Consider the following 24,753-nt stretch of genomic DNA (forward strand, 5'->3'; position numbering starts at 1 on the left):
TGTGGTCATCTTTTAAAAATATAGAGATTTCCCTCATATTCAATAAAAATATATTAATAAATTTTTTTATTTATTTGACAGGTAGAGTTATAGACAGTGAGAGAGAGACCGAGAGAAAGGTCTTCCTTCCGTTGGTTCACTCCCCAAATGGCCGCTAAGGCTGGCACTGCGCTGATCTGAAGTCAGGAGCCAGATGCTTCTTCCTGGTCTCCCCATGCGGGTGCAGGGCCCAAGCACTTGGGCCATCCTCCACTGCCTTCCTGGGCCACAGCAGAGAGCTGGACTGGAAGAGGAGCAACTGGGATTAGAACCGGCACCGCAGGCGGAGGATTAACCAAGTGAGCCATGGCGCCAGCCCAGTAAATCTTACCAATAGAATTTGGTGCTGCACTTAAACAATTATTTTCTTGGTACAGCATACCTTGCTTAACAACAGGGACACATTCTGAGGACTGTGTCATTGGGTGATTTTATCATCGTGTGAATATTACAGATGATTCGATGATACAGTCTGCTACACACCAGGGCTAAATTATATTGCCTATTACTCCTAGGCTACAAACCTGTACAGCACACACTATACTGAATATTTTGTGCAATTCTAATACAGTAGTAAATATTTGTGTATATGAACATAAAAAAGGTACAGTAAAAAAATAGGCAATAGGATTTTTTTCAGCTCATTATGATCAGGTGAACTATGAAACCACAGTCATATCCATCTCTTTAATGAAGCGTGGCTATGCAAGGCAGGTCTGTATTTAAATATTATATCTTTGCTAACAACTATCTTGTCATTATTTACCAATTTATATTAGTAGCTTCATTAGAGTTGTACTAGTCCCTATTTTTTTCCATTGAGCATTCTCTCCTGTAACACATAGAATCCTACGTGCAGATTGACAATAGGTAATTGGGATAATTGTTCTTCCATCTTTAATTTTTCCCTCTTTAATCTGGTGGTTTTCTGTTGATGTCTGTAATCATTATTTTTTATAAAACACATGTGCATGACGATTACAAAGAATGTTTTTCCAACATGGAGGAATGTTTATGACAGAAAAAGTAAAGCAGGATTCAATGCATATACAATGTGAACCCAACTAAATGAACACATACATGTTTTGTTTAGATAAACATATTGTTTCACTCCCCTGAAATATTGATAGTCCTCACTCTGGGTGGTGAGATTATGAGTCAGTTTTCAAAAACATTTCTGTGGACTTTTCATGTTTCCTATAACAGGTATTTAGTATCTTTTGCCAGGCCTGGGCCAGAGCCAAAAGCCAGATAAGAGACCAAAGGGACAACGTTGCTGAAAGCCCTTGCTGCTGCCAAGTGCGCTTTCTGTCGGAACACTTCCCTTGACAGCTGTGTCTGGAGGCAGTTGGTGGTTGCTCGCGGCTCACAGGTACATGTGGAGGCTGAGGATGTGGGGCTGTGTGGCGGGGAGAGGAAATCGAAGGGACAGGTCTGACAGTCTGATTTCTCCGAGGAAAGGCCGGAATTGTCTAAGTCCATGGTTAAAAGCCATGCTCTGTCATCATGGGTAGACTGTAAATAACAGCTGGACCCAGCTGGGAACTAAATAGCCATTATCTTTGCTGTCCATTTCTCTCTTCAGCTGTAGGTTCAGTTTGCTGAGCTAGGATACTTGAACAAGTTCTGGTCTTTTAATTCAGAATAATAAGGGGATATTAAGATGCATATTTTTCAGCATCTCTTTGCCTCAGTTATCCCAGTCATTAAGGACCTAATATTATTTTCCCAAGTATCATGATAATTTAGGAATAAATGTCTCCTGTTCATTGTTTTACTCAAGATTTGGCTCTTGATCATTAAATTATATTGCCTTTCTAAGTTAGAAAGACTCATGTATGTGCCTGTATGTGTGTGTGTGTGTATTCCTATTTCTGTGTATATACATGTATATGCCTCTATCTTTGCCTTGCCGTTTCTTTTTACTCTGAAGACTTAATTCATTATTCTTCCTTTTAGAAAATGAGACAGAAGAACTGAATTCTTGTCATCTTGAAAGGTTTAGTTAATGATCACCTCCATACGAACATAGGCAATCTTAACTGAGAAACATGATTGATGTGACCATATAGGTCTTTAAGACCAAGTCATTCATCAAAAATTAAAGAGTCATTTTGTAGAATGACCTTTCTGGTCACTTTTCAATAGAATTGCAGCATACCCAATTCTTAAAAAAGCAAGGGACTCCTAGATTTTTTTTTTTTTTTTTTTTTGGAAAAATCATCTAATCATTTGGGAGACCTGGCACAATAATCCAACTGATTTTCCTCCAAGCCAAATTTTCTTACACAAATCAAAACTTGGTATCTTTTGTCATGGCAAACAAACCTAAAGAAAAGACATTTTCAAGGGGCTGTTTTACCAGCACTAATAAATAGAGCTCAGTTTTTATCTATTGAATTATACTCCCCAGATCTGGTCTCTGACTCATTAGTCTTTGGATTAATAGTCTGAACAGCCAACAAAAGTTGAGGTGATAACAGTTCTGATAATCACTCCCATATGATCCCTTTATCAGCATGTCTATGTTGATAATCACTTAGTGTGAATTTATGACTCCACGTTGCAGTTTTCAGGATAGAAAATTATTGTAAAATATCTCACAAATGCTGGTGGAAAGATTAAGGACTAATACAATTACAAGATTCTAGAACTATAACATATACTGTGGATTCTTTACATTTGTACTCATCTGATGTTTGCACATTACTAACAACACAGTGCCTTTCATGTGTGTAGTGTAAAGAGGGAGCCTAGGATCCGTACAACTACAGGGCTGCAGGGTTATCCTCTGATCACCAAGATATGACCCAATAAAAACCAGTACTGAAAAATGTTTTTTTCTTTTTTTTTAAATGTCAGAGGTAACAAAAAACAACAAGCAGAAAGTAGGACTGAATTCTAATCCAGTATCCTGCCTTGAGTCACTCATCAAACAACACAGAACTGGCGTAACAGCTAGTTGTGAACGTGGAAAAGCTCTCTTGCTCTTCATGACTGTAGCTCCGGGTGCTCATTCTGAGGCCTACAGACAAAGAACCATTCCATTCTCACGTTATAATTTGGTTCAATCACAGGTGCTTTGCTTTTTAAAAACGTGTAGACATTTGATTACCTTAACACTTGTTACTCTAGTACGTGAAAAGTCTGGTATGTGAGGATGAGCTTTAAATATGAGATCATTTAGGATTCCTGGACATGCCAGATACTGGCAGCAAGCCATTCTCTATGGAGATGTTTGGTATTTAACACATGCCAAACTTTGGCATCTTTGGCAAAGGAGAGATAACAGGTTTTTTTGTTCAACATAAATAATGATTCTTTTTATGAAAAAAAGTCAATAAAAAACTCAGTTTGAAACCAAACTTGTTCCCAAAATGAATAAGTGTTCAATTATTTTCTCCTGTAAGCTTTGAGATTTCTTCTCTTTTTGTACAGTTTTGTATCTCATTTCCACTACAGATGTCTATTGCCTTCAAAGCTTTCACAGAGAATTTAATCCTTGGCAGTGAAAAGAAAAAATCCCACAGGAGTAAATCAGTGGGATAGGGGGAGGGACCAGCCAAGTTGAAGGAGTTTAATTTGAATTGAAAATCCTTTAGTCATGCCAAAGATGTGAAATTATCAAAGAGACAAAGATTTTACATTGTAAAAATAGGCAAACCTCTGCCTTGGAGGAAGCACTTTCTCTTTTTAGTGCTCAAAATTGTGATGCTAATCCTACAATAGATTATTCTTGAAAAAAAATATTACCTTCATCTTTCAGGAGCCTTTTGCAACATTATGATGTGATTATATTTGCTCCTAGAATGTACTGAGCTGATTGAACACTAATTTGCACATTGATTCAGGTTTAAGCTAGAATTATTTGTCCCTAATAGTTACTGTTTTAGGAACTGAGAAAATATTCTCAGTGCATCTCATTCCAAGCTTTGATTTCATTATGTAGTCTCACTTGTTTTCTTCAGCTTTGGCTGTATCAGTTAGAATTGTTCGGTTGCAAGCAATGGCCGCTGTCTTGGGTAAACTTAAGCAAAAAGGGAGTTTATTGGGAAAATTAGGGAAAGATCAGAGGGTTGAGAAGCCTGAAGAACCAGTGCTGGAAAGGGCAGTCCAGGCAACTCACGTGGGCATCACAGCATGACATCTTGGCAGTCCCATGGAGAATCAGTGATTCAAATTCCAGGAGGAGAGTGGTTAACCAGCTTTGCCAGGTCAGCTCCATTTTCCCCGGCTGAGGGAAAGCTGGGGACTTGAACAACAGTCCCAGCAGGTAGTATCCAAGTAGGAAGATGTGATTCCCCAGCATTGAATGGGGGCACGGCTACTCAAAGAAGGAGGGCTGAACGCTGGACAACTAAAATGAATAAAGAAAGAATAATTACAGCAACCCCAGTGCGTGCCACCTCTGCCTGTTCTATTTTACTATCTATTCTCCTTTTATATATGTTTTCCTCTCTTTTTTCCGCCCTTTTCTGTCTTTCTTGGCTCCTCCATTTTCTTGCCCTTTAAAATGTATCTGTTGACTTGCCTGAAATTTTTCTCATAGTTTCTGCTTCTTTACCAGAAACCCTACTACCAAAATTTTATCACCTAAACAACGGGGCCTTGTGGTCAGTTGCCATGGACTAAGTAGAGACATGTCCACATGGTATGATTTTTGATATTTCTGAATTTTTCCCTTACAAGCTACCTACTCACCCAACAGTCTGCATTTATGCTTGGAATTTAATCATTATAAATTAATCCCTTTGATGAAAAGGAAAAGTCTTCAAGAATTTACCATTGGAAGACATTAGCCTATTATTTATTACTTACATCTTAGTATGAAATCAACCTGTGTCATCACAGGAAGCCAAGGAACAACCCACCTGGCCAATTTAAATATGGCAGTGTAAAATTAGTATTTAGTAAGGAGGCTGAGGTTAGAGGTGTGACCTCAGATCTTCTCTCTGCTGTGTGGCTTTGCTGAAATAGTTTATCTTCAAGCTTCATTTGCCTCAAATGTGCAATGGAGATACAATTCTTTTAATAGTTGGTTGTGAAAAGGCAACTAAATTGTATTTGCCTGACACATAACAGATGTTCAATAAATGCTAAAATTTCTCCTTTTAACAAATATTTAATGAGCACCAACTGAGCCCCACACTAATTTAGATAGTGGGGAAAAAAATGGAAGCCAAATAGACATGCTTCCTATCTTCTTAGATGTCTGCTAGTGGGAAAGACACACAGTCAAAATCTAATGAAGTAGTAGTACCAATAGATACATTACTGAGAGATTCACAGACAATGTCGCACGCACACTAGGTAAATTAGATACAGATTGGTTAAGGGAATCATTCAGAAGTATTCTATAGAAATCAGAGTAAACTGCCTGGAGATTTGTGGGGGATTCCTCTGGATGTTCAGGTAAAGCTGTCCCACCTCTCACTTAACCTAAGAGAATGTTATTAAAGAGACAGTATTTCTGTGTTTGTGTTAGAAAGAGATTTTTTTGCTTGGAGACGTTTCAGCTGTAGGATTTTGTATGGAGAATCTTTGGGAGATTGAAATGGTGTATCTGAATGATGTGGGCACTGAATGAATTAGTCTATGAGCAATAGTTGAATTCAAAATCAAGAAGAGAGACAAAGAAACTCCAATTTCAGGAATATGTGTCTAGTGTTTGTGCATTGCTAGTTGCATATCAGTATCGGATTGCCTGTAGGGGCGGCAGGCATTTAGCCTGAGTACCTGTGCCTCACATTGGAGTACTCAGGTTCAGTTCCCACTGTGGCCCCTGACTCCCGCTATCTGCTGAAGCAGCCCCTTGGAGGCAGCAGGTGATGGCTCAAGTAACTGAGTCCCTGCCACCCACGTGGGAGGCCTGGACTGAGTTCCTGGCTCCAGCTTCTGCCTGGCCCAGCCCCAGCTGTCGCATTCATTTGACGAGTGAACCAGCAGGCGGGAGCTCTTTCTGTGTCTCTGTCTCTGTCTCTCTGCCTGTCAAATAAATAAATTCAAAAAGGAAAGTTTTCTTTGATATCTGGTAAAACAAATAAATATAGTACTCCATTGTTTGAGCTTGCCTCACTCAGCTAAAAACAGTAGCTTTCCCAACTACCCTTGCAGCTAGGTGAAGCCATGTGTCCAAGTTCTAGGCAATGAGAAGAGAGCAGAAGGAAATACTGAAATATTCTGTCAATACTAAATATGAAGGGACACCCTTTTATTTCCTTCTGCAGGAGTTTTAGTGGCCACCTTGGAGCACAGATGGGCTTGAGAGTGGAGGCCGTGTATGGTAAAGCAATAAGCTAGAAAGAGCCTGGGTTCTTCATACTTAGAGCTTACCTGCCAACCTTGAGCTGATTATTTCTATACTCAATCGATATAATCAGGAAATTAATTGTCTAGTCAAAGCCACTATTTCAGGGATCTTTATTTTTAACATATAGTCAAATTTCATTGTTATTGATATATAGATTTGATAAGAACCCAAATGATATAGGGATTATAAGATAAACTTATCGTATAGTTTCTTTATTCTAGAGGCTTACACTATATTGATCGTTAGATTTATGGAAAGTTATTCCACAGTCTCAGGGCAGAGCCTATGTCATATTCACTGTTATAGCCCTGCACCAAAGTAGAGAATAGGCAATCAACAATATTTAGTGATGGTTGAAATAATGTTCTATGCTCACACACACTGATGAGCTGAATAAAAATGAATATGAATCAAATCCCTTTAATTTGCAGAAAGATCAATAACAGTAAAAGAATTGTTGCAATTTGGGACACTTGGGAGACCCCTTACAAGTCTCCAAATTTCAGGGACTCCTGCAAGACAATATTCACTCTATTTTCATTTATTCATTCAATAAACACTCATACTTGCTGACTGTTTGCTGTCTTGGGCCCCAGAGATAACATCAAACCAGACAAATCCATTATTTCAAGGGAGCACACATTCAAGTAAGGCAGACCAAATCAAAACAGATTTTTTTCTGAGAGAGAGAAATTTAACGGGGAAAAAATAGAATAAGGAAGATGAAAAGTAATGGGATGAGTGGCTACGGTTTAATAGAGAGCAACTGCAAAAGTCACCTGTGATAACCGGGCATTTGAACAGAAGTGTGAAGGAAGCAATGAAGAGCCGTGTACCCCCTGGGAAGAAAAGCATTTCAAATAGTGGAAACAAGTGCAGAGGGCCTGATGTTGCAGCCTGCTTAGTGTGCGTGAGGACTACTAAGTTTTAGGAAATATAAAAAGAAGGAACGTTTCCTAAGCATGGGAGGTGTAAGAATTAATATCGCCTCCACCATACTTCCGCTTTTGTTACCTGATAGCTGTATGCTAAAATTAGGGTCAAACTGGGAACAAAGGGACACTGGTGGAGGGACAGAGGGTGCATAGAAAGGAGTCCCTGGGATGTGAGATACCCCTGTCAAACGCCCGCCCTGCTTTGCTCTGCTCTTCAAACCTGCCACAGGCCCACTCCTTATAGGGGTGCTCTTCCCATGCTATTCTCAAAGGTCAGTTTTGAAGCTATTTCTGAAAGACCTGTAATGTTTCAATTTCAGAAATACTAACTTACAGATCCTTGACATAATAGGACTCTTCTTTAATACTCATTGTTCCTAATCCCAGCAACAGGAACATGGATACCCACAGTGAATGCTTAGCTCTTCCAATGCTGGCATAGAATGAGGAACAGATTAAATCATGAAGAAAATAATCATCAGAGGATGTAAAAATGAGGAGAAGAAGAATAAAGCAATTCAGTAGAAATTCTACTTATTTTTCTGGTCACATTATTAGGAATACCAGATTTGCTCATTTATGACATTTTTATTAACTCATTTGTTATAGAATCTAGAAGGAATAATATATGACACATTCATACATGTTCCAGGAAATTCTGTTTGTAATGCTGCTGCCTTATGTTGCAATTCTGAAGACTAAAATCTTGGTTGCAGACATTGAAAGCCAATTAGGAACCTTTCTACTAGACAACCTATAAAGGGATTCTTGAGTTAGAACTTAGGAAACAGAACTAATAGTTAAAAAGAGAACTCAAATTGTAAAATGAACTAGGCTCAGTTAAATAAATATATATGAAATATTATATTTCATAATATATTTTGAAAACCATAATAAAAATATAGTCCTGCAAGAGTTTTGCTGAAATATTCAATCTCCCTCATTAATTATACCAAGACTATTCTTGGTTAATGGAAAGCCCTGATATCAAATGACTTAAGCATAGAGAAACGTGTTTCACTTAAATGGAAATGCAGATGCAAGATTCAAGACTTTTCTGATCTAGTAATTCAGCCATGTCATCACATTCTGCAGGTACCACAGTTGGCCTGGTCTGATCACCTCGGGGGTGGAACGGACAGTGAGGTGTCGGCCGTAGCAAATGCTAAGCAGGGAACTGCTGTGGCGCAAGCTGATTTTCACCTGGTCTCACCCACATCCTCTGCTGCCTTTGCCCCCAGTTTTCTGTCACTAAGGGTCCTCTGTTCATTCCAAATGGTCATGTTAGAATGTTTTCTTTCTAATGTAATCCCTGTAGAAAATTCTCATCTTTTATTTCTGTCGGCAACTGTGAAAAATGCAAATTAGATGAGAGCATCTTTATCAATTTGATTTCTGTACCTCGTTGTTTCTGTTCCTATTGGCTGTTAAAAAGATCTGTGCAGGGGCCAGCGCTGTAGCATAGTGGGTAAAGCCCCCGCCTACAGTGCCGGCACCCCGTATGGGCTCCAGCCTGGGTCCAGCTGTTCCACTTTTGATCCAGCTCCCTGCTAGTGCACTTGGGAAAGCAGTGGAAGGTGGTCCAAGTGCTTGGGCCCCTGCACCACGTGGGAGACCTAGAAGAAGCTCCTGGCTTCGGATCAGCCCAGCGCTGGCCATTGCAGCCATTTGGGGAATGAACCAGCTGATGGAAGGCCTCTCTCTCTCTCTGCCTCTCCTTTCTCTGTGTAACTCTGCCTTTCAAATAAATAAATAAATCTTAAAAAAAAAAATTGTGCAGCACCAAACTTCAAGGAAGAGGAACTCTCTGAGGGTACTCCAAAAAGTTTGTAGAAAAAATGGAATTCAAAAATGTGAGGAGTGGGCATTTGGCCTAATGGTTAAGTCACTGGTTAAGATGCCCTTGTCCCATATCAGAGTGCCAGGGTTCAATGCCTGGCTCTGCCTCTGCCTCTGGCTTCCTGCTCATGCCTAGCCTGGGAGGCAGTGGCGATGGCTCAAGTGCTGGATGCCTGCCACCCACAAGGGAGACCTGGATTGCGTTCCCGGCTCCCAGGTTTGGCCTCACACCCGTTTAGGGAGTGAACCAGTGGATGGGAACTTTTGCTTTTTTTCTCTTTCTCTTTCTTTCTTTCTCTCTCTGTCTCTCAAGTTTAAAAAAATCTGAGTGTTTTTTGGTACAAAAATATTTTTCATAGTACATGGAAAATGAGTATTATGAAAAAACTATATGTATTTCAAAAAAATTTTCTGTACCAAAAAAAAAAAAACCCTCATACTTTTAACTCCAGTTTTTCATGAAGTACTTGCATATTTTAATGTTGTCTTTTTACAAACCAGCCTACAGGATCTGCCTTTAAAATAAAATAAGATTCTCTTTGCCTTGCAGTGGAATTTGGAAGCAAGGTTAAGTTCTGCCTCAAAGCTCTATTTCATTACACCTCCAAAATTGCTTTCCATGGTTTTTTGTGTGTTTCACTAGCAGATATACACTTTGGCCCTCCTAGATGAAGTTCAAACTTTCCGGTTGCTCCTTCACTAAGGTTTTGTTATTTAACTCTTTTATGTTCACCTGTGTGGGGGCTTTAAAGACAAAGTAATTATATTTTAAACTGTCTCAATGAATTTTAATTCTGCAATTGTATCAAATTTATATGCTTTGAAAGCCAGTTCAAATTATAATTGTGTTCTGTCTCATTATAAATGAATTTTATCTTAAAATGAGAAATAATTTTTATTATTCGGTAAGTCACTCAGTAGTAAAAACAGGAGCGTCAGACACATGCAGAGCGTGTCTGGACCCAGAGTGGGGATATGGCTATGAAAGTAACCCTTGGAAAATTTGAGACATCCAGAAAAGTTGACAATTAACCTGCCATTTTCGGTGTTCAGAGTGCATTGAATGTAATTATCTTTTCAAGTATACCTGTGTTTATATCTCATTCTTGGTACCCAGCCTTTTGGACAGAAATGAAACTGGACTGTTGCTTTATTTTGGAAATGTGCTGGAACAGGCGAACTGAAGAACCTGTATGCTGTGCATAGCAGGGCCTTCAGCATCCTCTTCATCCAGCAACTTGGGCAAAGGCCAGAATTGAATTTTTTGCTGTCAGATTTCAGTGTGAACAAGGGCTTATCTGCAGAAAATAATGGAAAGACTGGATAACCCTTTTATCTCCAAACATACCATGAAATCGATTTCCAGATGCTGTTTTCTGTTTTTATGTTATTGGACCCATGTCTATAAAAATAATACATAACAACTTAATAGGTACTAATTTTGTCTTTGCAAATCAGCCAAAAGTGGAAAATTTTTCTTATAAATTGCATTTTAATGTATATATATCGGTACATCCACAACAATTATGAGTAAGAATTGTTGCTCTTATTTTTCAAGTAGAATACATTGCCTCTTACCTCAAGGACACGGTTTTTCCCAAAATGCTTTGCAGTGTGAATTTAGGCCTGGGGAAAGGGAGAAAAGCTTCCAAATTCAGATTAAGTCGGGAGGGTTTCTTTTTTGTCCTATCTTTCCACTGTTGCTTTTTGTATTCACTCTTCCATGTCTATTGTTCTCTTCTTGAAAGCAGAAATAAACAGAGCTTCCTGTTGGCCCTCAAGGAAACCAGGCTTAATTAAAGCTTGAAAAGCACAAATGCAAATGAGGAATGTTAAACCAGAAATGATTTCTGAAGTGTTTAACCCCAGTCTGTGTATCACTACTAGTCGAAATAGAAGAAAAACAGAAAAAGAAAAGCAGAGAACATAGGGAAAGAGGAACCTACGGGTCGGTTTTCAGTAGGATTCCCTGGGCATCACTTGGTGGAAGGAACGGGTGGCCCTGCTGGCATTAGACTGTTGTTCTGGAATGTCCAAACGACACATTCCTACAGACACTGCTTTGGAAAAACCACATGGTCATCACATGTCATTGAGTGAGTCCTGCATCGGCAGCAGTAAAATCCTCACGAACAAAGAGCTTTTGCACCCGCGTCATGTGCACAGTGAGTGCAAGGCAGCATTCCACGCCACTCAGCCACTTGAGATGAACCTGATGGGGGAGTCGTCCTGGGTCACGGGCCACGTGGCCAGCCACGCCTGTATCTCCTTGTCCTCTTCTGTATGAAAGGCTGCGGGCTGTTTCCTTGCAACATGTGTCTAGTGTTCTTGCCTTTTTAATATTTTTGTTTTACTCATTATTTTCCACTCTATAGAATTTAAGCCTCAGAATTAATTTATTAAGCATAATATCCATTAGGAAGATTACCACTTGAGAACTGTTCAATTTTTCAATATATCTACCAACCAATCTGTTAATTGAAGAATTGGCAGTCATTGTACTTGAAGTCATTGTAGTATTGAACCCATGGAAGATGCCATAATTGGATGATATTTTTGAACCACAGAAGTTGATATTCAATATTACTTTTGTGTTTAATCATTGGTACCCATTACATACTACAGGTTACTGGGAACTTGGTTTATAGGTCTGTGTTGATATTTGACCTTTATATTTTAAGAACAATCTCAAAATGGAGTTGGCAACTTTTAATTGGCAACATGTCCTTGACTACTATCCAAGACTTTGGTACCATGAGATTTAAACAGGGAAAGTATATTTAAAGTAATAAGGATCTCAATAAGCAAGAAAGTAATTGAAAATAAAGAGCAGTCATGGATTAAGATTCAGTTTATCAGGAATTCTCTAAAATAGAGATTGCGCTATGCTCTAATTGTTCCTGGAGTAAACTAAGCAATGGCATTGGACTTCAAAGGGAAAATGGGACCAGGACTGAGCAATGGAAACTAAAGTGTGAGTTTAAGGCCCTTTGCTCAACTAAATACAGGCTTCTAGTTTTGCTCACCTAAATAGCTTCTCGTTTACCTTCCAAAAGCCCAGGGACAGAGAATACTGAAAACCTGATCTAATTGTTTTCAAGTATTCTTTTTTACATTAAAATGCTCTCATCTCTGCTTATTATTGATATCTAAAAACTACAACAACTCTTCATAAATTTTTACCCAAGAGGAAAGAGAATATTCCTAGTACATACAAATATGCACCATAGAGCAATGGATTGCATAACATATGCCTTAGAAACACTTTATAGTCAACAAATATCAACACTAATAACAAGGATAAGCAATGAAATACTGGTGAAATTGTCTAAAACTCTGGATAGTCTATTTGACTTCAACTTAGAATGATAAAATGAAGAGAATACTATCCCTCTTACTTTATTTTTTTAAAAGATTTATTTATTTATTTGAAAGGCAGAGTTCCAGAGAGGCAGAAGCAGAGAGAGACAGAGACAGAGAGACAGAGATCTCCCATCCTCTGGTTCACTTCCTAAATGGCCACAACAGCTGAGGTTGGGCCAAGCCGAAGCCAGGAGCCAGGAACTTCTTCCAAGTCTCCCTCATGAGTGCAGGGACCCAAGAACTTGAGCCATCTTCCATTGCTTTCCCAGGTGCATTAGCAGACAACTGGACTGTAAGTGAAGCAGTGGGGACTTGAACTGGTGTCCATATGGAATGCAGGCACTGCAGACAGTGGCCCAAACCACTATACCACAGCATCACCCCCACTTTAAATCTGCAGAAGAAAATATTAATGATTTGTAAAATTTATGAAATTCATAGAATTATGAAATTTTATGATCATTTGAAGCAAACAAGAGCACTTAACCATATTCTTATATTATTTTTTACTTCCTGTAAACTCCAGGTTTACAGGCTACACAAGAAGCAAGGAAGTCCTGAGGGATGTAGGAGTCTTCAGAGATATGTAACTGAGTCTGATAAAAGCACAATTTTCATTTCCATTCAAGGAACATTTGTGAAGTCAACAGAAGAAATGTGAATTGTCAAAGTTAATCAGCTGGATGTTCATTGATTTCATCTTTTTAAGGCTACAACTTGTTCATTTTATATTCTAATGATGTGTCTTCCTTTCTAATAAAATAATTGGTGCTAACAATTTACTTACAAAAATCAGTCTTTATTAAAAAATAAAAAACAAGGCCGGCACCGCGTCTCACTAGGCTAATCCTCCGCCTTGCGGCGCCGGCACACCGGGTTCTAGTCCCGATCGGGGCGCCGGATTCGGTCCCGGTTGCCCCTCTTCCAGGCCAGCTCTCTGCTGTGGCCAGGGAGTGCAGTGGAGGATGGCCCAAGTGCTTGGGCCCTGCACCCCATGGGAGACCAGGATAAGTACCTGGCTCCTGCCATCGGATCAGCGCGGTGCGCCGGCTGCAGCGCGCTGGCTGCGGCGGCCATTGGAGGGTGAACCAACGGCAAAATGAAGACCTTTCTCTCTGTCTCTCTCTCTCACTGTCCACTCTGCCTGTCAAAAAAATAATAATAAAAAATAAAAAACAAGGAAATTGTTACTGGTTATTCCCTCCCCACGCCCTACCCCCAATTTAGATTGTGCTTAGGAGAGAAAAGGAAAAGAGTATCTCTCCAGTTTACAGAATAAAATGTTCTCTGATACTAGGGAAAAAAATGAAGATAGAAATGTGCAGTATTAGGGGTAGCAAAGCTTAGTCTGTAACTGAGTCTCGAAAATCCTGGCTTATATTTCTAGTTCCAGCACTGACCTATCTATAAAAATCCTACTCTCCCTGTCTCAATCAAAAGGGGTTATTTCCTTCCATAGTGGCATAGGCTTAAGTCCTGGAAGCACCAAGAAAATATTTCAAACAGGAACCATGGCAACCTTGAGCAATGACAAGATTAACACGTCTTGAACAAAACTGGAACTCCTCCTTTCAGCTTTTAGCTTCTAGGGGAAATATTTACATCTTGGATCTGGATCCCATGAATGCAAATAGTGTCCAGTTATTTACGGGTGTAGCCCATTGCATTTGCATCATAATTTCAACCAAAATAGCTTGGTGGATAGGAAAACAAACAATTGCACAAGCAATAGTGGGGAGGCAGTTTGCAAAAGCATGGTGTATGTCAGAACGGATAAGAACTGTCTGGCCCAGGCTTAGAGTTTGTCTAGGAAAGACATGCGACATGAAGTTAGAGGAGTGAGAGCCTTCAGTGTCTGCCTGATAATTGCAAAAACACTGGTCAGTTTATCTGCCATTGAGTGTGGGTTGGCAGAATGCTAGACTTCAGATGGATTGTTTTATGTATTCATCTTAACCAGGGCCGCTAATCAGTTGGTAGACATTGTTGCCATGGGAATTTTTATCCCCTCTTCCCAGGGTTCAGAAAACGTAGATAACTTACTTGAGTTTCATAGGTGGCCAGTGGCAAAGCTGGTATTGAAACTCGGGTCTCTGTGACCCCTTAAGCTAAGCTCTTTGACTGCCAGGAGTTTGGATTTAATCCTACAAGTTTGTTGTTGTTGTTGTTTTTAATCAAAATGATTAACAAACAGTCCTACAAATGTTACTATGACAGACAGTAGTCCTCACCTGCCCCTGGCTTTTGCATTGTTTCTCCCTTGTTGGGGTAGGCTTTGGTATTGTGTCCATCAGTCTTGGCAGTTTCATTGGAAAGTGTGAATGCCAAATTTGTGGTGAATATCTATATCTATAATCTATATCAAATAATCTAATCTATAATCAAGTGCCTTTAAGTAAAGATTGCCCTCAAGGATGTGGGAGAGCTTCATCCTAAAGAGGAAGAACCATCGTGCTGCAAGACTTCACCAAAGAAATTCTGCCTCAGTTTCCAGCCTGTCGGCCTGCCCTCTGGACTTCGTACTCAGGATTACAACGTCAGCTCTTGCCAGAGTTTCCAGCTTCTTGGTCTGCCCTACAGCTTTTGGACTTTCCAGCCAGCCCCTGCAATCACATAAGCCAAGTCCTTAATATTAAAGTCCCTTAACATAAATATACATGTATCTTTTTAGTTCTGTTCTTCTGGATAACCCAGCTGATCTATGCAACCTCAGCTGTCTTGGGCTGGCCCGATTTCTTTAAAGAGGCTCATCTGGTGTCTGGACTAAAACGGTAGCCTGGCTACCAGTGAGAATAAGAAGGCTGCAGGAGTTTTTCTCAGTCTCCTGACTTCTTCATGGTAATCTCTCGGATCTGTTCTCTCCAGAGGATGGAAGGCTTTTTTTTTTTTTTGAAGAAGCGTGACCTTCCTGAAGAAGAGGAAACAACCACCTGAATCTTTGAGTCCTTTAATTTCCATTAAGCTTAAAAGTTCTCTAACATACGTTTCAAATTTCTTGAAAAATTAATTTCCTAGCACAGACTGGCTCCGATTTACCATGGTTCCACTCAGGGTTCTTCTGACTTCACGATGTTGTACCGGTGACATGGATTCCAAAGTCTGAATTCTGATCTCTTCCCAGGCGAGTATTGGATGTGTGGTCCAACTCTCTGTCCCGGTACAGAGCCAGCAGCAGCCACCGCAGTGCCTCATCAGCCCTGCAGTTACGAGGGGCAACCACCTAGGCTCCACAGTGCACTGCGCTGCTGAGCTAGAATGGCAGGGCAGGTGGAGTAAATGCCTTTTCAACATGGAACTCTTTCAACTTATGAAGGATTTATTGGGTTATAACCACACACTAAGCCAAGAGGCATCTCTGTCATTGTCAGTGGTTACCAACAACTGAACCAAAGTAGCCAAAACAACTTATGTGCCTGATCCTGTGGCTCCTTTACCAACGGCAGGGCGCTGGTCCCTGATTGGTTGGTCCTCAGCTTGGATGACCCTTGGTCTATGGAGAGCGTAAGACCTACCAACCTCATAGCCGGTTCCATAGTAACAGGCTTGTTTTCTCCCATCTCTAGAACTCCAAGGGAGGGCAGTTCCAGGTTTGGTCACTGCAGCCTCACCCTGAGGCCAGCAAGGACCAAGCGCTTTCCTCTCTTTGGTTCATCTGCTCAGCATCCCTAGTGTGCTGCCAGGGTTTCTCTCATGGCTTCCAGAGGTTCCAGCAGTTCCGAGTATCACCTGCACACATGAAGATGTCCAGCAAAGAGGCAAAGCGCATCCTCTTGTGCAGCTTTTTTTTTTTAATTCAAATTTATTCCTTTGAGAGTCAGAGAAAGACAGAGCTCCCATTTATTTGTTTAATACCTAAATGCCCACAACAGCTGAGACTGGTCGGAGCTAAATATGGGAGCCAGGAAGTCAATAAGAGTTCCCATGGAGGTACTGGGAACCAATGACTTTAGGCCATTACCACTATCTCCCAGGGTATGCATTAGCAGGAAGTTAGTCAGGGACCAGGGCTGGGAATCAAACCCAGGAATGTAGGATGCAGGTGTCCTAACCAGCATCTTAGCCACTAGACCAAATGCCCACCCCCATCTTTTTTTTATAAAAGGGTTATTTGTTTGAAAGGCAGAGTTACAGAGGGAAGGAGATAGAAAGCAAGAGAGGAGGGGGGCACTTCCATCTGCTGGTATACTCCCCAAATGGCTGCAATGATTGGGGCTGGGTTAGGCCAAAGCTGAGAGCCAGAAGCTTCATTAGGGTCTCCCATGTGGGTGCAGGGACCCAAGCCCTTGGGTCATCCTCTGCTGCCTTCCCAGGCCATAGCAGAGCGTTGGATCAGAATTGTGGTGTAGTGGGTTAAGCCATCACCTGCAGTGCCAGCATCCCACATGAGTACTGTTTCAAGCCACCCTCATCTTTTTTATTTATTATTATTATTATTTAATTAGGAAAACTTTTCCCAAAAGTAGTCGCGGAAAACTTAGCTTAAAATAAAGACTGGGTCAAGCTGTCCACACATAAGTCACTCACTGGCAAGCAGGGGCCTGCTGTCATTGCCTTGGATGATGCCCATCTTCCCTGGGCACACCAGGAGGGCGGGGCTGAGACTGGCTGCTGGGTATGCAATGAGCAGTGTCTGCCACAAAGAGCAAGACCGGTCACTCTTTTCTAGCTCTGCAGAACTCGGACCTTGGACCCACGAGGCTCTGACATGAGAGAGCAGCTCTCTGTAAGTGTGATAAGCACAGGAGCTGAGCTGGTCCACTTACCCCACAGCTTTCATCCGACATCCTTTGAGGAAGGAATCTTTGATTTTTAAGTACTCACTTTCCAACTTTTGGGGGGTGAAGTAGAGGAGATTAGGAGCTATTTGAGAACGAAGTTGCGTTGCTATCACCACCACCACTACCTGCATTGTCATCATGATTGAGATTGTTACCATTAGGTGGCCTTTAGGGGGATGCCCACCTGGAGTGACACTGTGTTCCATGATGGGCAGACTCATCTGGATCAAAATGACCTAAAGCCAGCTGGGCTCTGGGCCTCAACCTTTGCTGTGCAGGGACACACCTGACAGAGGACATTTTCATAGAAGGCCTATTCCCATGGGTATCCAAGATGCTCTGGGAACCCTGGGTACACTTACAGGGCAGGTTGTGAGTTATGTTCGTTACCACCCCACAAATTACCACTCATTTTCCTTTCTCTCGCACAGATAAGGACACATCAATGGCTTATGACACCAGAGCTGAAAGCTATGGCTTTAAAGATTTACGATCCATACGAATTCATTATGCACAGAAAAATACTGGCGACATGCAGAGAACGATTTTTTGAAAGGGAATAGGCCAATTAAGCTGTTATATTATTTATCTGTCACATGCAAGTGCCAGTGGGGAGGAAGAATGAGTAAACACTGAGTACCTCTTGGAATAAGAAAAATGTCACTTTCTCTCAAATAATTCCAAGCATGCCTGTTTGTAAATATGTACAAGTATATGGGTTGGCAGTATTGGGCATCAGTGACTAAGTCACTCCAAAAAAAAAACACGTTAGACGATGTGTTTATATTAAAACCAACAAAAAAGCAAGCAAGCTTAATTTTCCTATCATCAATGTTCCTTACACTCCTTTCTTCTGATTCAATTCTTATTCAATTCACCAGGGAGAGGGAGAAATCCACCTTCTTGAAGAAAATATCTGTTAGATCATCATCCTTGGCTTATTAAAAAGTTCAGGTTTATCCATTTTTAAATTGTTTGCATAAGTATAGAATAACATTTCTAGGTTTGAGGTGATGCCCTCGGTACTGTATATAATTAATAAATCCTTAATAAAATTCTAAACAATAAGATTAAGACCCAGTTCTCATTTGTAGGCAGTGTGTTTTGATCCGCTAACTCTGTTAGACGTGATGACAGGTTACGAGAGTTCTTCCTACTGTGGCTTCCTCTGCAGCTACACACTCTACCACAAACAGAATGGGGATTGTCACTGCCCAAAAAAATGGAGTCCAAACACGAAAATATGCCTTAGGGACCATTTTCACATTCATTTCTCTAATAAGCACAATACAGAGTTACCTTTTCTTTAAACATTTTTCTAGTAAGTATTTAAAATAACTCAAAATCAGATTACAACTTTGTATAAAGCTTTTCACTTTTCAGAAAGTCTCTTTGTGTCCCAGGATTTAAAAATAAGCGAAGCCAGACATGACTTTTTATCTAGTCCTGGTTAGGTGGTTTTAATTCTTGCATCATCCCTAGAAGCTCTCTCCCCTGTACCTTGCCTCATTCCAAGTACTACCACCTGGGGTAACAAACTCATAAATAAAATTCCTAAGTAAAATGAATTTTATTGTTTAAATTGTTTTTTTCTGTGTTGTGGTCAAAGAAGAGACTTTGCTTTAGGCAGGGGCAGAAACCCTTCATTTGTGTTTATAGTAAAGAGTGGAAAATGGAAAATTTTTTTTTTATTTCACAGATAGTTAGACAGTGAGAGAGACAGAGAGAAAGGTCTTCCTTCTGTTGGTTCATCCCCCAAATGGCCGCCACAGCTGGAGCTATGCCGATCTGAAGCCAGGAGCCAGGTACTTCTCCCCGGTCTCCCATGTGGGTGCAGGGCCCAAGCACTTGGGCCATCCTCCACTGCCCTCCAGGGCCACAGCAGAGAACTGGACTGGAAGAGGAGCAGCTGGGACTAGAACCCGGCGCCCATATGGGATGCCAGCGCTGCAGGCAGAGGACTAGCCAAGTGAGCCATGGCGCTGGCCCTGGAAATTTTTTTAACTTTTATTTTTTGGAAATGCAGAGAGACAGAGATCCTCCATCCACTGGTTCGGTCTTCAAATGCCTGCAACACCTGGGGCTGGGCCAAGCCAAAGCTGGGAGCCAGGAACTCATTCAGGGTCTCCTGCATGGGTGGCAGGAATCCCAGTCCTTGCGCCGTCACCTGCAGCTTCCGGGGAACGCATTACCAGGAAGTTAGAATGCAGAGCACAGCTGGGACTGGAACCAGCACTCCAGGGTGGGAGGCAGGTGTCCCATGGGGCAGCATAACTGCTATGCCAAGCACCCACCAAGAATGAGAATTCCTTTCGTCCTCTCAACAAGCAGAGCGCTCCTCCTCATGGCTGCCTTGGCTGCTGCGTGACTTCTCAGGGTGCACCCGCTCTTCAGTGCCTGGAAGGGAGTCACTGGCCCCAAGGAGGACGGTGCCATTTTTTTTGGTAATGTCTCTGAACTGCGAAATATTTGCCTATCCTGGAACACCCACAACAGCGACAACAGCACAGCAGTCTAGTAACAACAACGACACAGCTGACACCTACATAAGCTTGGAGTGTTTTACAGCGAAGGAATCTAAGATGCACACCAGTAGCAAAAGAATTATTTTAAGCTGAAGACTTAGGAAGAAGCAGCAGCCACAAGAAAGGAACCTTATCTAAACTTCGTTATTGCTGATTTCAGCGGACCTTCTGAAATATATGGATGTCGTAAATCCCCTGCCAGAAAGGAGACTCACCATTAGCACAGGGATGAGTAACTGTTTAAACAAACCATCTGAAACTGTCATGCCTTCATACCTTCCTTTTTTTTTCCATAGAAGCCCCCCCCCTTTTTTTTTAAAGATTTATTTATTTATTTGAAAGGCAGAGCTACAGAGAGGTAGAGGCAGAGAGAGAGAGGTCTTCTATCCGCTGGTTCACTCCCCAGGTGGCCGCAACGGCCGGAGCTGCACCGATCCGAAGCCAGGAGCCAAGAGACTCCTCCAGGTCTCCCACGCTGGCACAGGGCCACAAGGACTTGGGCCATCTTCTGCTGCTTTCCCAGGCCACAGCAGAGAGTTGGATTGGAAGTGGAGCAGCCAGGACTCCAACCGGCGCCCTTATGGGATGTGGCACTGCAGGCAGCGGCCTCACCTGCCGTGCCACAGCGCCGGCCCCAGAAGCCTTTTCTTCCACCCTCCTCTCCCCTGTGTGGTGGGTATATAAACTCGATTGCTGGTTGCTCAGGGAGCCATTTCATCTAAAGACTCCTGTGCACATAAGTAAACTTTTTCTTTCTCCCATCAATCTGTCTATGGCTAGTTAAATTTGCACCCTCCTGACTACTAAACTCAGAAGAAGAAACTTCGGTCGCTGGTGTTGTGACACAGCCGGTGAAGCCACTGTCTATGATGCCGACATTCCAAATGGGCACGGGTTCCTGTCCCAGCTGCTCTGCTTTCAATCCAGCTTCCTGCTAATGCACCTTGGAAAACAGTGGAGGATGGCCCAAGTGCTTAGGACTCCGCATCCACGTGGGAGACCCAGATGGAGTTTCAGGCTCCTGGCTTTGACCTAGGCCAGTCCCAGCCAATGCAGCCATTTGGGGAGTGAACCAGTAACCAGTGGATGGAAGATCCCTCTCTCTCTCTCTCTCTCTCTCTCTCTCTCTCTCTCTGTAACTCTGCCTGTCAAATAAATAAACCTTTTTAAAAAGAAGAAGAAAAAGAAGTAGCAGCAACAGCTACTTCTAAACTTAACTTGCCCAAAGCCACATGGTAGCTAAATGGCAGAAATTTGGAGTGGAATTTGGTGCAGTGGTTGAGCCACAGCTCGGGACTCCCACATCCCATATCAGAATGCCTGGGTGCTCTCTATTCCAGCTTCCTGCTAATACATACTTTGAGACACAGCAGATGATGGTTTAAGTACTTGGTTGCCTGCTGCACACATGGGAGACCTGGATTGCATTCTGGATTGTGGCTTCAGCCTGGCCCAGTCCTGACTATTGTAGGCATTTGAGGAGTGAACCAGAGAAGCAAACCAGAGCACTCTCCATCTCTCTGCCTTTCAAATAAATGAAGTGTTTCAATCACCATAGAAAGAGAAAAAGAATTAAAGTTCTTAAAAAAAAAAAAAGAATGGCAGAAATGGAGTTTGAACATTTATTCTCTGAAAAAGGAAAAACCCAACTGATGGCTGAGTCTGGGATGCTGGTGTCCAGAACAGGTGGATGACTGATCCTATCTCTGCCCTTTCCTGGGATATTTGGAGATTGGAGGACGGAGCTGCAGCCCCAGTTGGAGGCAGTATTTTGGTTCAGGACAACTCAGGGAAAGGAGGTTCCAGAGGAAGTTCATCTGAATTATGAGCCGACTGAATATTGTGTTGTGTTAGTACCTGTGGTGGGATGCCAAGGTGAGAAGGAAGAGGGAAGAAATTATGAGCATGCACTTGAATAAGGTCATGCAACAGCCTAGGGAGCCATTGATCCCTCCTGAGAGATCCTTCTCAACCAGAAGTTCTCAACTTTGTTGTCATGACCCCCAAGGCAAGTGAAGATCTTAGGAACAAACCTCTCCTCCCTCTCTTCCCCAGGAAACTCACTGAAAAAGACCTGAGTGACAAAGACATTACTTTGAGGAGACCCATTATTCTGCTCCCATCTATTTACTAATGTTAAAGGTTTCTACTAAGAAATACTCTAGTGGCCGGAGTTGTGGCATAGCAGGGTAAGCCACTGCCTGCAGTGCCAGCATTCCACATGGGTGCCAGTTTGAGTCCCAGCTGCCCCACTTCTGATCCAGCTCCCTGCTAGTGCACCTGGGAAAGCAGCAGAAGATGGCTAAAGTCCTTGAGCGCCTACACTCATGTGGGATATCTGGAGGAAACTCCTGGCTCCTGGCTTTGGCCTGGCCCAGCCCCAGCTGTTGCAGCCATTTGGGGAGTGGGCCAGTGGATGGAAGATCTCTATGTATCTCTACCTCTCTCCCTATAACTCTGCCTTTAAATAAACAAAATACATCTTTAAAAAAAAAAAAAAGAAACACCACTTTATTTTTAGTAATGTATGTGTGACCTCTGCCTGGACTACACCTGTCATCTGCTCCTCCAGGGGTGCGCCTCTCTGATGGTAGTTCATCTGGTTTCACAGAGAGGAGCCACAGAGGGTGGCAGTCCCTGCTTCCTCTCTCAGATGCCAGATCTGACCGCTCTGGGCATCTTTTCTGAGATCTGGTCCCTTTCTACCTTGACATGCAAAGACAAGCACCAGCATGGAAAGGCACTACCCTGCATACAGCTCTCACCTCCTTTACTGGCCTTAAATACAGAGGAAAATGACAGTCAACAAGAGAAGTTATCAGGCTACTGATACAGGTCTGAGAAGCAAGGATCTGGTTTCTACAACGAGGAGGGAAGCTTGGGAAAGTCTTAATTTGAGCAATGACTTTCATGGCCCTTGGGGCTGTCTGTGCAGAGGCAGTTAATCATCTGCTTGAACAATCCAATCGATATCCACAACCTTTTTCTTCGGTTGTTCTCCCCCTGCCGTCTCTCCTCACCTCCAAAAGGGAGATAATGGGATCTTTTCCTTTAGAGAGGAAAACAGAAAATGGAAAGCAAGTTTATACATTAGGTGTTATGAAAAATGAACTTCTCCATGGAAGGATAAGGCATATTTTTGTTGTTATTTCTAATTATAGCATCTTCACATGTATCAGTTTATCTGATCTCTCATAGTTCCCATCCATTGTCTCCTAAAAAATGGGACTACAGCACTTCTCAGAGTAGGAATGTGTTCGTAGCTGTACCCCGGATGGATTGTTGAGATGGGAGAGAGTAAGTGAACTGATTAAACGTCCACAAGTCAGTTCACTGAGCAAAATATCTAGTATCCCCCAGAACACATTATACTCACATCTCTATTGACATGTTCTGAAATTCAACTCAAAAATACTCAGAACCTGGGTGATTTTCCAAGGAGCTTTGATATCCTTGCAACCCGAACAGACTCCGTAGTGTGGTTGTTTCTCAGATGCATCAAGAATTCATTGTACCTGCAGGAGAGGCCCTCTTGCACTGCTGCCCTTCTCAAGTTTCTCTTTCGAGAGACAAGAAACAATCCCTCCCTGAAGAGTGGTGAGAACGAGTTTCCCTCTCAAGTTCAAAGGAGGTGGGACGTGTGAGGTGAGGTCAGGGAGCACCAGGGCAAAGTCAGTGGCTGAACCTGAAACCCATCCAACTGGTATGTGTCAATGTTGACTGGGTTTAGAAGAGAAATCCCGAAAAGCAGGAGTGAAATGCCTTCCCACTCACCTTTAGCAACCCAGCGTTTCAATGGCAGTGTGACGTTGTCTTGCCGAAACCTTTCTTCACCATGGAAAAACACGGCTGAGTGGATGATTGTCTGCTTAGACAAGGGCTGGTCATCTCTGCTTTGTCATGTTGCCAAGCGCCTTCCTCTAGGAAGCCTACTGTGCACTCCTCCTAAGCACTCGCTGTATCCTATTGAGATTTTCAGGTCATGGAGTCATTTTTTCTTGGAGACCAAGGAGATCTTCACTCAGTGGGGAGTGCACTGGGAAGAGAGCAGAGACAAGGAGAACAGATGTGAAACTCTCATTAGCAGGGTGACAAGAGGAGGGTCCCAACCAAAGTCACAGTAGTATACAGAGAGGACATGGAGAGGAACAACCAAATCAGCCAAAATTCCAAACATAAAGTCCACAGGGTTTGGTTGTTTTTTTAAGTGAAAGGGAATGGGAGAGAGGGAAACAGAGAGAGAGAGAGAGAAAAAGATCTTAAACCTGCTGATTCACTCCCCAAAGTCCACAATAACTGGGTCTGGGCCAGGCAGGAACCAGGAACTCCATCTGGGTCTCCCATGTGGGCATCAGAGACTGATGTCCCTGGGCCATGATCTGCTGTTTCCCAGGCACACCAGCAGGAGACTGGACTGGAAGCAGAAGCAGGATTCCATCCCAGGCACCCAGACATGGGATGTCGGTATCCAAAGTGGCGGCTTAACCCATGGCACCACAACAGCAGCATTGAAGGTTTTTATCTATTTGAAAGGCAAAAGTCAAAGAAACAGGTAGAGAGAGAAAGAGAAAGAGAGAGAGAGAGAGAGAGATCTTCCATCCACTGGTTACTCTCTAAACGCCTGTAATAGCTGGGGCTAGGCCAGGCTGAAACCAGGAAGCATGAGTGGCAGAGACCCGAGAACTTAAGCTGTCACGCTCTGCCTCCCTGGGTGCACGTGAGCAGAAAGCTGGGATCAGAAGTTGAGCAGGAATCAAACCCAACACGCACACAGGGGAGGTGGATGTCCCAAACAGCATCCTGATCACTGTGCCGAATGCCTGCATTCTTTTTAAAGATTTATGTATTTATTTGAAAGTCAGAGTTACAGAGGCAGAGGCCAGGGTAGGGGGGGGGTCTTCCATCCACTGGTTCACTCCCCAAGTAGCTGCATCAGCTGGGGCTGGGCTAGGTCATAGCTAGGA

General features: G+C 42.4%; 1 long non-coding RNA gene across 3 annotated transcripts in view; it reads left to right on the top strand.

Moving 5' to 3' along the window:
- Window positions 1-24,360, top strand: part of LOC138843797 (uncharacterized) — a 41,428-nt gene extending 17,068 nt beyond the window's left edge. For 2 of the 3 annotated variants that reach the window (XR_011378790.1, XR_011378793.1), the window contains one exon: window positions 82-24,360. This is a non-coding gene — a long non-coding RNA (uncharacterized lncRNA). The remainder of the gene's footprint in view (window positions 1-81) is intronic. The other variant, XR_011378792.1, reaches the window with a different exon arrangement.
- Window positions 24,361-24,753: the final 393 nt, after the last annotated feature.

This window comes from Oryctolagus cuniculus, chromosome 9 (genome assembly GCF_964237555.1).
Source record: "Oryctolagus cuniculus chromosome 9, mOryCun1.1, whole genome shotgun sequence".
In the NCBI taxonomy this organism is placed as follows: Eukaryota; Metazoa; Chordata; class Mammalia; order Lagomorpha; family Leporidae; genus Oryctolagus; species Oryctolagus cuniculus.